A 12,121-nucleotide genomic window follows, 5' to 3' on the forward strand; every position below is an offset into this window, starting at 1 on the left:
AGAGAAGTGTGGATGTAGGTAGGAGCCTGGTTAGGGCAGAGTTGGAGTTATCCTGCCAAAACCTTATGGTGACATGGGATAGTCTCAAACGCTTTGATTCCCACCTCATCCTTCTGTGCAAAAGCTGTGACCTCTCAATGTATGCTGATTTGTTCTCCGTTCCCTCAGTCCACCATCCCCAGATCCACTTTATACCTTTTTCTGCCTGTTCTGTGTACTGGATATGGAAACTTGATACCTTGCTGGCTGTCTTCTGGATGGGTTTTTGCCCATCAGAGGCACCAATAGGACACTGGAGGATGGGAGGCGAGAAAGGTGAGGGTAGTGTTTCTTCCCAACTCCTCCTCGGCCTCTGCACTGCTTCACTGGCAGTAGTCGCCTTCCTTCACAATGACAACTCCTACGGGGAGGCCTGTCCTCCGTGGATCAGCTCGCTGAGAGCTCTGGATTGCTCTTTTTTTTTTCCATCTACATTTTTTTTTACCATCTTTATTGGAGTATAATTGCTTTACAATGGTGTGTTAGTTTCTGCTTTATAGCAAAGTGAATCAGTTATACATATACATATGTTCCCATATCTCTTCCCTCTTGCATCTCCCTCCCTCCCACCCTCCCTATCCCACCCCTCCAGGTGGTCATAAACCACCTACCTGATCTCCCTGTGCTATGCGGCTGCTTCCCACTAGCTATCTATTTTACATTTGGTAATGTATATATGTCCATGCCTCTCTCTTGCTTTGTCACAGCTTACCCTTCCCCCTCTCCATATCCTCAAGTCCATTCTCTAGTGGGTCTGTGTCTTTATTCCCATCTTGCCCCTAGGTTCTTTGTGACCATTTTTTTTTCTTAGATTCCATATATATGTGTTAGCATACGGGATTTGTTTTTCTCTTTCTGACTTACTTCACTCTGTATGACAGACTCTAGGTTCATCTACCTCACTACAAATAACTCAATTTCGTTTCTTTTTATGGCTGAGTAATATTCCATCGTGTATATGTGCCACATCTTCTTTATCCACTCATCTGTTGATGGACACTTAGGTTGCTTCCATGTCCTTGCTATTGTAAATAGAGCTGCAATGAACATTTTGGTACATGACTCTTTTTGAATTATGGTTTTCTCAGGGTATATGCCCAGTAGTGGGATTGCTGGGTTGTATAGTAGTGCTATTTTTAGTTTTTTAAGGAACCTCCATACAGTTCTCCATAGTGGCTGTATCAATTTACATTCCCATCAACAGTGCAAGAGGGTTCCCTTTTCTCCACACCCTCTCCAGCATTTATTGTTTGTAGATTTTTTGATGATGGCCATTCTGACCGGTGTGAGATGATATCTCATTGTAGTTTTGATTTGCATTTCTCTAATGATTAATGATGTTGAGCATTCTTTCATGTGTTTGTTGCCAATCTGTATATCTTCTTTGGAGAAATGTCTATTTAGGTCTTCTGCCCATTTTTGGATTGGGTTGTTTGCTTTTTTGATATTGAGCTTTTGCACAGCAAATGAAACCATAAACAAGACCAAAAGACAACCCTCAGAATGGGAGAAAATATTTGCCAGTGAAGCAACTGACAAAGGATTAATCTCCAAAATTTATAAGCAGCTCATGCAGCTCAATATCTGGATTGCTCTTAACTCCCTTTGCCATTTCAGCCCTAAAGATGGTAATGGCTTCCTGCTGTTGCTAGTCTCTGGGTGCCTCAAGTTCCATATCCATCGTTTTTTTGTTCGTTCACTTGTTTTTCTTTTTTTGGCCACACCACACGGCTTGTGGGATTTTAGTCCCCTCACCAGGGATCGAACCCAGGCCCTCAGCAGTGAAAGTGCGGAGTCCTAACCACTGGAATTCCCTCAACATCTGTCGCTAGTTCTCCTAGTCCTGCTTCTCATCTCTAAGAAGTCTCTTCATTAAAGTGGTTTCATTGGAACCACCCTAGGTGAAGATTACTCTCTACTGGAACCGTAATTACGCAAAATACAATGGAAATAATCATTTTAGAAAGAAATTTAAAGTACTGAGGTTGGAATCGACCATAACCATAGAATGCCACATGTCCATATAAAATGTGAATGTCTGTGTTATCCTAAACCACCTGGAAGTGAATCCCTACAATATGAAGATGGGATTAGGTAGAAACGTAGTTTTATACAGCACATACCAGGGACTGAATACTGGGCTGCCTAAATGCCATACGAATATATAGCTGCCCGGGATCATCTAGAGACAGCGTATCTGGTTTAGTCCCTGGAGTCCAACCTCCTCCTATACATATTTTGGCCATATAAATGGAATGTTCATTTGATCAATTATTTCCTCTGATTGGCATATCCCCAGGCTGCTGAGTGGGAATAGAGTCTTTTTCTTCAGTTTATGCAGGGTGATGGTGGGTAATGAAAAAGTAGCTTCTGATATAGACAGTGGTATAACATTAGAAACATAATGACTCTAGGTCAGCCTTATAGACAAAGAGCAATAAATGGGCCAATTGTAGGGGTATAATGGGAAAACATGTGAATGAGCTCAGAGCTCAATTTCTATGTGCATGCCATTCACATTGCTCAGTCCCCTCATAAATGAGTACATTTTTTTCTAATTCAGTGTATGGATATTCTCTTGGCACACACATTCTCAGATAGTATACTAATTCCTTCCAAGACCCCACTAATTATCCAAAGCAAGACATAAACTGTTGGTGAGAAAATGAACTGCTTTAATAATATATGCTCTATCTTTGGCAGTTCCTTTTGCTTGTCAATAGCTATACTATATCTCAACAGTAAACCGAGAACACGAGACTGAAGTACTGACAAGAGGTCAATACATGCTGTTCTCAGCATAGACTATAAAGCAGTGTTCTTGCATTCCATTATAAAGTGGTAATGAAGTATAACACTTGCAGAAGACCTTAGTCTCCATTTTACTACCAGTTGCCTCTATCTATTCAGGACACTTGATTTCAGGCAAATAAAGCTTTCTAGGGTCTTCACATTCACTTCTGAGTACTCAAGGACAATACAATAGTGACAGTGTCCTTGACAATTGTGCACCTCAGAAAAAGACTAGGCTTCGTACAAATCAAAAAGCTATTGTTAAAGGCCATCATTCTTCCCTGTGACAAAATCTATGCTTACTTACCCATCAATTTTATGAAAGGAAATGAAAAGGCAACTATTAAGATGAGCCTTCTAAGGTGATCTATAAATGTCTCCCAATATACATGGACACTTGCTAAAGCCTCTCCCTACTCATACACTGTCTAGAGAAAAGTTACCTCTTTAGGGGATCTGCTCATTTTGACTTGCGCTATGGAAGCTTGGATATACTAAGTGGAGGCTGTGCTTTGTTTTTAATCTATTTACGGTCACAGTGCTAGCCGTTTATCTCCACATACAAAGTCAGCTTCCAAGAGCAGAGGTTCCTAGAAATATCTGCTACCCCAAAGGAAGATTTACATACAATCAAAAACAGAATTCTAACACATTCTCGGTCTGCGAGTTGAGGGATATGAGCATAATGCAGATGGCGCCATTTAATCCAGTCGGTTCTTTGGCTACGACCTGAAACCACTGGCCCAGCCAAACAACTGTTAATAGCATGTTGTTCAGAATAGAAGCCAAGTGCGTTAAGCACACCCTCACCTGCTGCTCATTCCCAGTAAGAGGCTGTCAGCTGTGTCATTTTTAAAGTAACGTGAAACTACTTTTTCTAAAAGAGGAAATTTTGATTTTTGAAGTCTACTGAATTTCTTATGTTGTATCTTGAGTGGGATGCAATATGGAACACGCTATGTCAGTGAGGAAGAGAAGGAAACTTAAGCTCATTAATGTTTAGAAACATGCTGCTATGGGGCCAGACTCAGAAGGAGTGAGTTGGAGATTAGCATAGCTGGGAGTCTAATATACAGTTAGTAAAAAAGAGATGATGAAGGGAGAAATAAACAAATCCATAATCATGTTGGATATTTAAATACTCCTTTGTTAGTAACTGATCAAACACATAAACAAAAAAAAAGATTTAGTAATTATATAGAAGATTTGAACAGCCTATATAACATATCTGATATTTATTGAACAATATCTTCCAAAACTGCAACATACATTCTGGGCCATAAAATCAGTTCCACTATATTTAAAAGAATTGAGATCATCCAAAATGTGTCCTCTGACCACAGTGGCATTAAATGAGGAATCGTTAAGATATTTTATAATGCCTAACCATTTGGAAATTCACCAACATTCTTCTGAATGACCCATACATCAAAGAAGAAATCACAAGAAAAATTATTAAATATTTGGACCTGAACAATAATAAAATCACTACACATCAGAATTTGTAGGATGCAGCTAAAGCAATAATTAGAGGAGAAATATATCTTTAAATGAACATATTATAAAGAGGAAGAAAAGTTCCAATTTTAGTGGTCTAAGTTTCCACAATGAAGAGCTAGAAAAAGAAGAGAAAAATTGATGCCAAAGCAAGTAGAAGGAAGGAAATGCAAAGTTAAGAGTGAAAAATCAATACTAGACAAAAATAGAGGAAGTCAATAATCAAAAATTTGGTCTTGAAAAAAGGTGATTAAAAAATTGCTAAGCACCTAGCAAGATTAATCCAGAATAAAAGAGGGAAAACAAAAACCAGTATTAGGAATGAAAGAGGGGAAATTATTACAGATCACACAGATGATAAAATGAAAGTAAGGAAATAATATAAACAATTTCATGCCACTAAATTCAATAACTTAAATGGACAATATTCCTTTGGGAATACAACTTACCAAAATCAATAAAGAATAAATAAAAATCTGTATAGCACTATATCTGGTAAAAAAAGTATGAAGGTACTGCTGGCCAAGATGGAGAAACAGAGACTAGATTTACCTTGCCACTTGAAACGACAAATAAAAGCCCCCAAAATTATATGAAATGATGGTTTTCAAGATGATAACTATCAATCAATGAAAGACAATGATCCCTGAGATACAGGAAACAGGTAGGGTGAGTACTATGATTGCCCCAGCTTAATACCTTGAGAAAATTTTCAGGCCACAGTGTAGGGAGAAGGAACATAGGCAGAACCTAGAGAAACCTCTGAGTTGAGGAGTGAGAACTAAGAGTGCAAGACAGCTAAAGTCCAGAGGACAGAGTACTGGAGAGGAGGGAGTTACACAGAAAGAGAAAGCCAGTACCAGAGGAGTACAGAATACTCATCAGCACGTACTTGTGAAGGAATTACCCAATGGCAGGGAAAGAACCTGAAAGAATTAATGGTGACAGTGCTCAGAATCAGGAATAGCTCAGTACCCACCAGCCAGCCTGGGAAAAAGTCATGATTCACAGGGCACTAAATAAAGTACTCAGAAAAGACTTGCCTCGGTAGTGAGGAAAATGAGCCCTAGACGAAATCCTGCTAAAGTCCTGCCTACAAAATATAAAAGCAAGACCTTGATGGATCAGACCGTTTCCCAGAAACAAATATTTCAAGAATACAAAAATATTCATGTAAGAAAGTAAAATCCACAATGTCTGGCATCTAATCACACAGATTACCAGGCAGGAAAACATGATGTATAATAAGAATAATCAATCATTCAAAACCAACACATAACTGACAATGATGTTAGAAATAGCAGACAAGGACATTAAAACAGTTGTGACTGTGTTCCATATGTTCTAAAAGTTAAGTAGATACATGAAATATAAAGAAAAATTATGTCAGATAAAAAATAGAAATGAATAGAGATGAAAAAGGTACAAATTTCTAGTTATAAAATAAACGTCATGGGGATGTAATGTCCAGCACGGTGACTATAGTTAATAATACTGTATTGCATACTTGAAAGCAGCTAGGAAAATTAACCTTGAAAGATCTTATCACAAGAAAAAATTTTTTTTTTTTTTTTTTTTTTTTTATGCGTTACGCGGGCCTCTCACTGTTGTGGCCTCTCCCGTTGCGGAGGACAGGCTCCGGACGCGCAGGCTCAGCGGCCATGGCTCATGGGCCCAGCCGCTCCGCGGCATGTGGGATCTTCCCAAACCGGGGCACGAACCCGTGTCCCCTGCATCGGCAGGCGGACTCTCAACCACTGCGCCACCAGGGAAGCCCCAAGAAAAAATTTTTGTAACCGTGTATGGCGATGGATGTTAGCTGGGCTTATTGTGGTGGTCATTTGCAATATATACAAATGCCAAATTGCTGCATTAAAAATCTGAAGCTAATATAATGTTATGTAAATTATACCTCATTTAAAAACAGTTATAACTGTATTCCATTTGTTCTAAAAGTTGAGATACAGGAAATATAAAGAAAAATTAGTGTCAGAGATGAAAAATGCACTGGATGGAAATAAAGGCAGATTAGACATTGCAGGAAAAAAACGGTGAACTGATGAAATATCCAGGAAAAATGGTTTTGAAGAGATTTGTTGAGATATCTTTGTGAAGTATGTAACCTGACACATGAAAGTACTAGAAAGATTTATTATTATTATTAAGTGTTTGGATCCAAAAAGATGAGATAAATTTTATGAAAGGTCTTGGTTTCAGTAGAGAAATGAGGTACTGGATGGGGAAACTGTGGGAGAAGCACAATACCATGAATTGGGTCACCATGGAAGGAGTTTCATTAAAATAAATGTTAATAACAAGAGGATACCTAAGATTTCCAAGATGCAGGAGCAAATCCAACTATGAAAGACTGGGAAAATTAGAGGATGACAATAATTTTATTATTGTCTTTAAAGTTTATGAGTAGATCTCTGAGGAGACAACATTTCAGTACAAAGAATTTAAAAAATAATACTGCCCAACAATTCAATGGGCAACCAATATTATTGAGGAAGTATTTAATCATATGCTGATGAAGTTTGGAAAGATATGGCATGGAAGAAACTGTTTTATGAGATGAATATTTTAAACTAAATAGGCCCTAAAGTCTGTTTCAACTCTGGTGTATGTATACTGGGAAAGAAACTTGTGTTGCATCCATAATATCTATCATCTATATTACCAGGTTTTTCTCTGACTAGTCATCTATTTAAATAAAAGACTACATTTTTCTCAAGCTGCGATTAGAAATATATATTTTCATAAAGGTCACAGAAACTTTTTAAAATTAATATATAATTGACAAAATTGTATAAGTTTAAGATGTACAATGTATGTATATATATATGTATATATATATATATATATATATATATATTGCAATATGATTGCCACCATGGCCTTAGCTATCACCTCCATCATGTCACATAGTTATCATTTCATTTTGTAGTGAGAACATTTAAAATTTATTGTCTTAGCAACATCGAAGTATATAACACAGTATTGTTGACTATAGTCACAATGCTGTGCATTGGATCTCCAGAACTTATTAATTCATCTTCTAAATGCAAATATATACCCTTTGACCAACATCACACCAATTCCCCTCCCACTCTCCACGAGTCCCTGGTAACCACCATTCTACGCTCTGTTTTTAAGACTTTGATCTTTTTAGGTTCCATACATAAGTGAGATCATACAGTATTTATCTTTATCTGTCTGACTTATCTCACTTAGTATAGTGCCCTCAAGTTCCATGTTGTCACAAATGGCAGAATTTCCTTCTTTCTCATGGCTAAATAGTACTACATTGTGTATATATATACCACATCTTTATTCTTTCATCTGTTGATGGACACATAGGTTGTTTACATATCTTAGCTATTGTGAATAATGCTGCAATAAACATGGGAGGGAAGATATCATTTTAGTATCCTGTTTTAACTTCCTTTGAATATATATCCAGAAGTAGGATTGCTAGATCCTATGGTAATTCTAATTTTAAGTTTTTGAGGAATCTCCATACTATTTTCCATTGTGGCTATACCAATTTGTATTCTCACCAACAGTACATAAGTGTTCCCTTTTATTCACATCCTTGCCAATACTTGTCATTTCTTGTTTTCTTGATGATAGCCATTCTAACAGGTTTAAAGTGATATTTAATTGTAGTTTCAATTTGCATTTCCCTGATGATTAGTGATGTTAAGCATCTTTTCATGTACTTGTTGGCCATTTGTATGTCTTCTTTGGAGAAATATCTATTCAGTTCCTCTGCTCATTTTTTAAAATCACATTGTTTATGGGTTTTTTTTGGTTGTTATTTAGCTGAATGTATCTTTATACATTTTGGATATTAATCCTTTATCAGTTATATAATTTGCAAATATTTTCTCCCATTATGTAAGTTGCCCTTTTATTTTGTTGATCATTACCTTTGCTACACAGAAGCTTTTTCGTTTGATGCAGTCCCACCTGTTGATTTTTGCTTTTGTTGCTTGTGCTTTTGGTGTCATGTCTAAAAACCCTTGCCAAGACCAATGTCAATGAGCATTTTCTCTATGTTTTCTTCTAGTAGTTTAATAGTTTCAGGTCTTATGTCTAAGTCTTTAATCCATTTAGAGTTAATTTTTGTGAGTGGTGTAATATAGGGATTCAATTTCATTTTTCTGCATACGATTATCCACTTATCCAAGCACTGTTTACCAAAGAGACTATCCTTCCTCCATTGCGTGTTCTTGGCTCTCTTGTCAAATATTACTTGACTGTATATGCAAGGGGTTATTTCTGGACTCTCTATTCCATTCCATTGGTCTGTGTGTCTGTTTCTATGCCAGTACCATACTCTTTCGATTACTATTGCTTTGTTATATAGTTTGAAATCAGGGAGTGTGATGCCTTCAGCTTTGTTCTTCTTTCTCAGGACTGCTTTGGCTATTCAGGGTCTTTTGTGGTTCCACACAAATTTTAGGATTGTTTTTTCTTATTTCTATAAGAAATGCCATTGGAATTTTCATAGGGATTGAATTGAATCTATCAATCTATGGCTTTTGGTAGTATGAATATTTGAACAATATTAATTCTTCTAATCCATGAACACACTGTAGCTTTCCATTTACCTGTGTCTTCTTCAGTTTCTCACCTCAAAGTCTTGTGGTTTTCATTGTACAGGTCTTTCACTTCCTTGGTTAAGTTTATTCCTAAGTATTTTATTGGTTTCAATGTTACTGTGAATAAGATTATTTCTTTTTCATATATTTTGTTGTTAGTGTATAGAAACTCAATTGATTTCTGCTGATTTTATATCCTGTAACTTAAGTGAATTCCTTAGTAAAAATAATTTTAGTTATAGTTATTCCTTGTTTACCTTTGCCTCAATGATTATACTTAGCCTGTTTTTGTCTGTTTATGGTAAGCTACTTTAAATAATTCTTAAATGACATGGCATTGAGTATCAAGTACATTAAGGATGAAAATTGTATTGGGTAGTTAATGAAAGACATAGTCTGAGTCGATTGAAATATGTAACTTCATGAGAGGGCATGATATAATTAAAGACAAAGGGTAGCCAAAGTTTGATTTCTTTTTACTCTAAACACAAAGAGGAATTTCTTATGTGTGTTTTTATGTATAAATTTTAAAGAACATAATGGATAATGTTGTCAGTAGTGTTGCAAAAATAAAAATATTAGAGATGTTCTTTATATGGTCATTCCTTGTAACAGTCTTTAATAAGAGCCAAGAATATAATGCTAAAGTGTATTCTGTGAAGGCATGTGGCACCTTCAACAGAGACCACACCAGAAAATTTTCCCTTGTGGAAGATTGGTCTTGAGATAGTGAGCTATGTTTATGTGCATTAAGTACAGTTCAGTTAAACACTGGAAGCAAAGTGGAATGGGCTTTACACTGCAATTAACCACATTTGTTTGAAGTGTCCCTTATGTATATCTCATGTGGAGCCTGTAGAGCATTAGGCTGGTAGATGAGTATTCAGAGAACCCAATTCTGTCCACATTCATCTATGTGCCTCTTGCCTGATTACAAGCCATACATCCAGTTAAAGGATATAGAACAATTCCTAGGGACAACCATATTAACTCAACAATCATTTAGTATCAAGTCCTGTATAGAATACAAAGAAGAATTAGACATGGCCCCAGCACTAAAGGAGCTTATGAATCATGTCAGCTTATGACATATTATTATCTGATATCTATCCCCATAGTTATTTTTATAACATGCATTTATTCTATTAATTATATCTTACCCAATTTCCATAGCATGAAATCTATGTCCTCACATACATTTATTGCAGTGTATGATATCATTTTCTGACATGACATGCATTCCAAAATGCTGTTTAAATCCAAAGGACATGACAGATCAGTGCTGTATAGACGTATGTTATCTATGAGATAGAATTGCTAGTTTTCAAGTGTTTAAAAAATATCTCCATTAGCTTTCTGAGGGATGGAATCTTCTATTTCATCATTGGCGCATGAATAGTCTCTAGTATGAGAAAATACGTTGGAGTGGTAACCAGGTGAACAAAAAGAGGCACACATTGAAAAACTACTGGAAGAGCACAGACAGCATCAGCCATCCATGCCAAGATGTACAGAATGGTTTCAGTCCATGTTCCTGAGATTTCCTAACTCCACTAGAGGGTTGTTACAACTACTGGATTTTTAGTTTGCATGTACACAAATAAGCATTTTTTGGAACTTGAGACAAAATTGAATTTATCAAAATTCCCAAAACCTTTAGAAATGCCAATAATTTGCAATAACATACTTTGTCCATCCCCCTTTTTTATGCAGTATGGTTATATATGCAAGTATGTAATTAAAATAAATCTCTACTTAGATTATTGAATCATACTATTAATACAGAGCAAGAAAACAAAAGAAGAACTAGTTCAGGTTAGTAAATAGAGTTAACTTGGGTGCCAGTCTACCTCAATTCAAATCGCAGCTTAGTCATTTCTTAGCTGTGTGGCTTTGTGCAATTACGTGAAGTCTCAATTTCCTCATGTGTAAAACAAGAAAATATTGGTCTCTATCTTATAACATGCTAGTGAGGATTAAATGACATAATTCATGTGAAGCACTTAGTACGGTAGCTGGCACAAAGTATGAATCTGATAAATGATGGTCATTATTATTATTCCCTCCAGGAGACATCGCACCAGAAGCAAATAATTACTCAGATTATATGAGACTTCAAGGCTCTTGCTGCTTTTCTGGCCCATGATTGTTCACATAGAGGCTCAACTTGGAAAGGGAGGCCCATTTTATTTAATTTATTTATTTTAACATCTTTATTGTAGTATAATTGCTTTACATTGGTGTGTTAGTTTCTGCTTTATAACAAAGTGAATCAGCTACACATATACATATATCACCATATCTCCTCCTTCTTGTGTCTACATCCCACCCTCCCTACCCCATCCCTCTAGGTGGTGAAAAAGCACCGAGCGGATCTCCCTGTGGTATGCAGCTGCTTCCCACTAGCTATCTATTTTACAGTTGGTAGTATATGTAAGTCCATGCCACTCTCTCACTTCATCCCAGCTTACCCTTCTCCCTCCCCATGTCCTCAAGTCCATTCTCTACATCTGCATCTTTATTACTGTCCCCCTCTAGGTTCTTCAGAACTTATTTTTTTCCTTAGATTCCATATATATGTGTTAGCATACGATATTTGTTTTTCTCTTTCTGACTTACTTCGCTCCGTATGACAGGCTCCAGGTCCATCCACCTCACTAGAAATAACTCAATTTTGTTTCTTTTCATGGCTGAGTAATATTCCATTGTATATATGTGCCACATCTTCTTTATCCATTCATCTGTCAACGGACACTTAGGTTGCTTCCATATCCTGGCCATTGTAAATAGAGCTGCAATGAATATTCTGGTACATGACTCTTTTTGAATTATGGTTTTCTCAAGGAATATGCCCAGTAGTGGAATTGCAGGGTCATATGGTAGTTCTATTTGTAGTTTTTAAAGGAACCTCCATACTGTTTTCCATAGTGGCTGTATCAATTTACATTCCCACCAACAGTGCAAGAGGGTTCCCTTTTCACCAGACCCTCTCCAGCATTTATTGTTTGTAGATATTTTATGATGGCCATTCTGACTGGTGTGAGGTGTTACCTCATTGTAGTTTTGATTTGCATTTCTCTAATGATTAATGATGTTGAGCATTCTTTCATGTGTTTGTTGGCAATCTGTATACCTTCTTTGGAGAAATGTCTATTTAGGTCTTCTGCCCATTTTTGGATTGGGTT

The sequence above is a fragment of the Phocoena sinus genome, chromosome X (assembly GCF_008692025.1).
Source record: "Phocoena sinus isolate mPhoSin1 chromosome X, mPhoSin1.pri, whole genome shotgun sequence".
In the NCBI taxonomy this organism is placed as follows: domain Eukaryota; kingdom Metazoa; phylum Chordata; class Mammalia; order Artiodactyla; family Phocoenidae; genus Phocoena; species Phocoena sinus.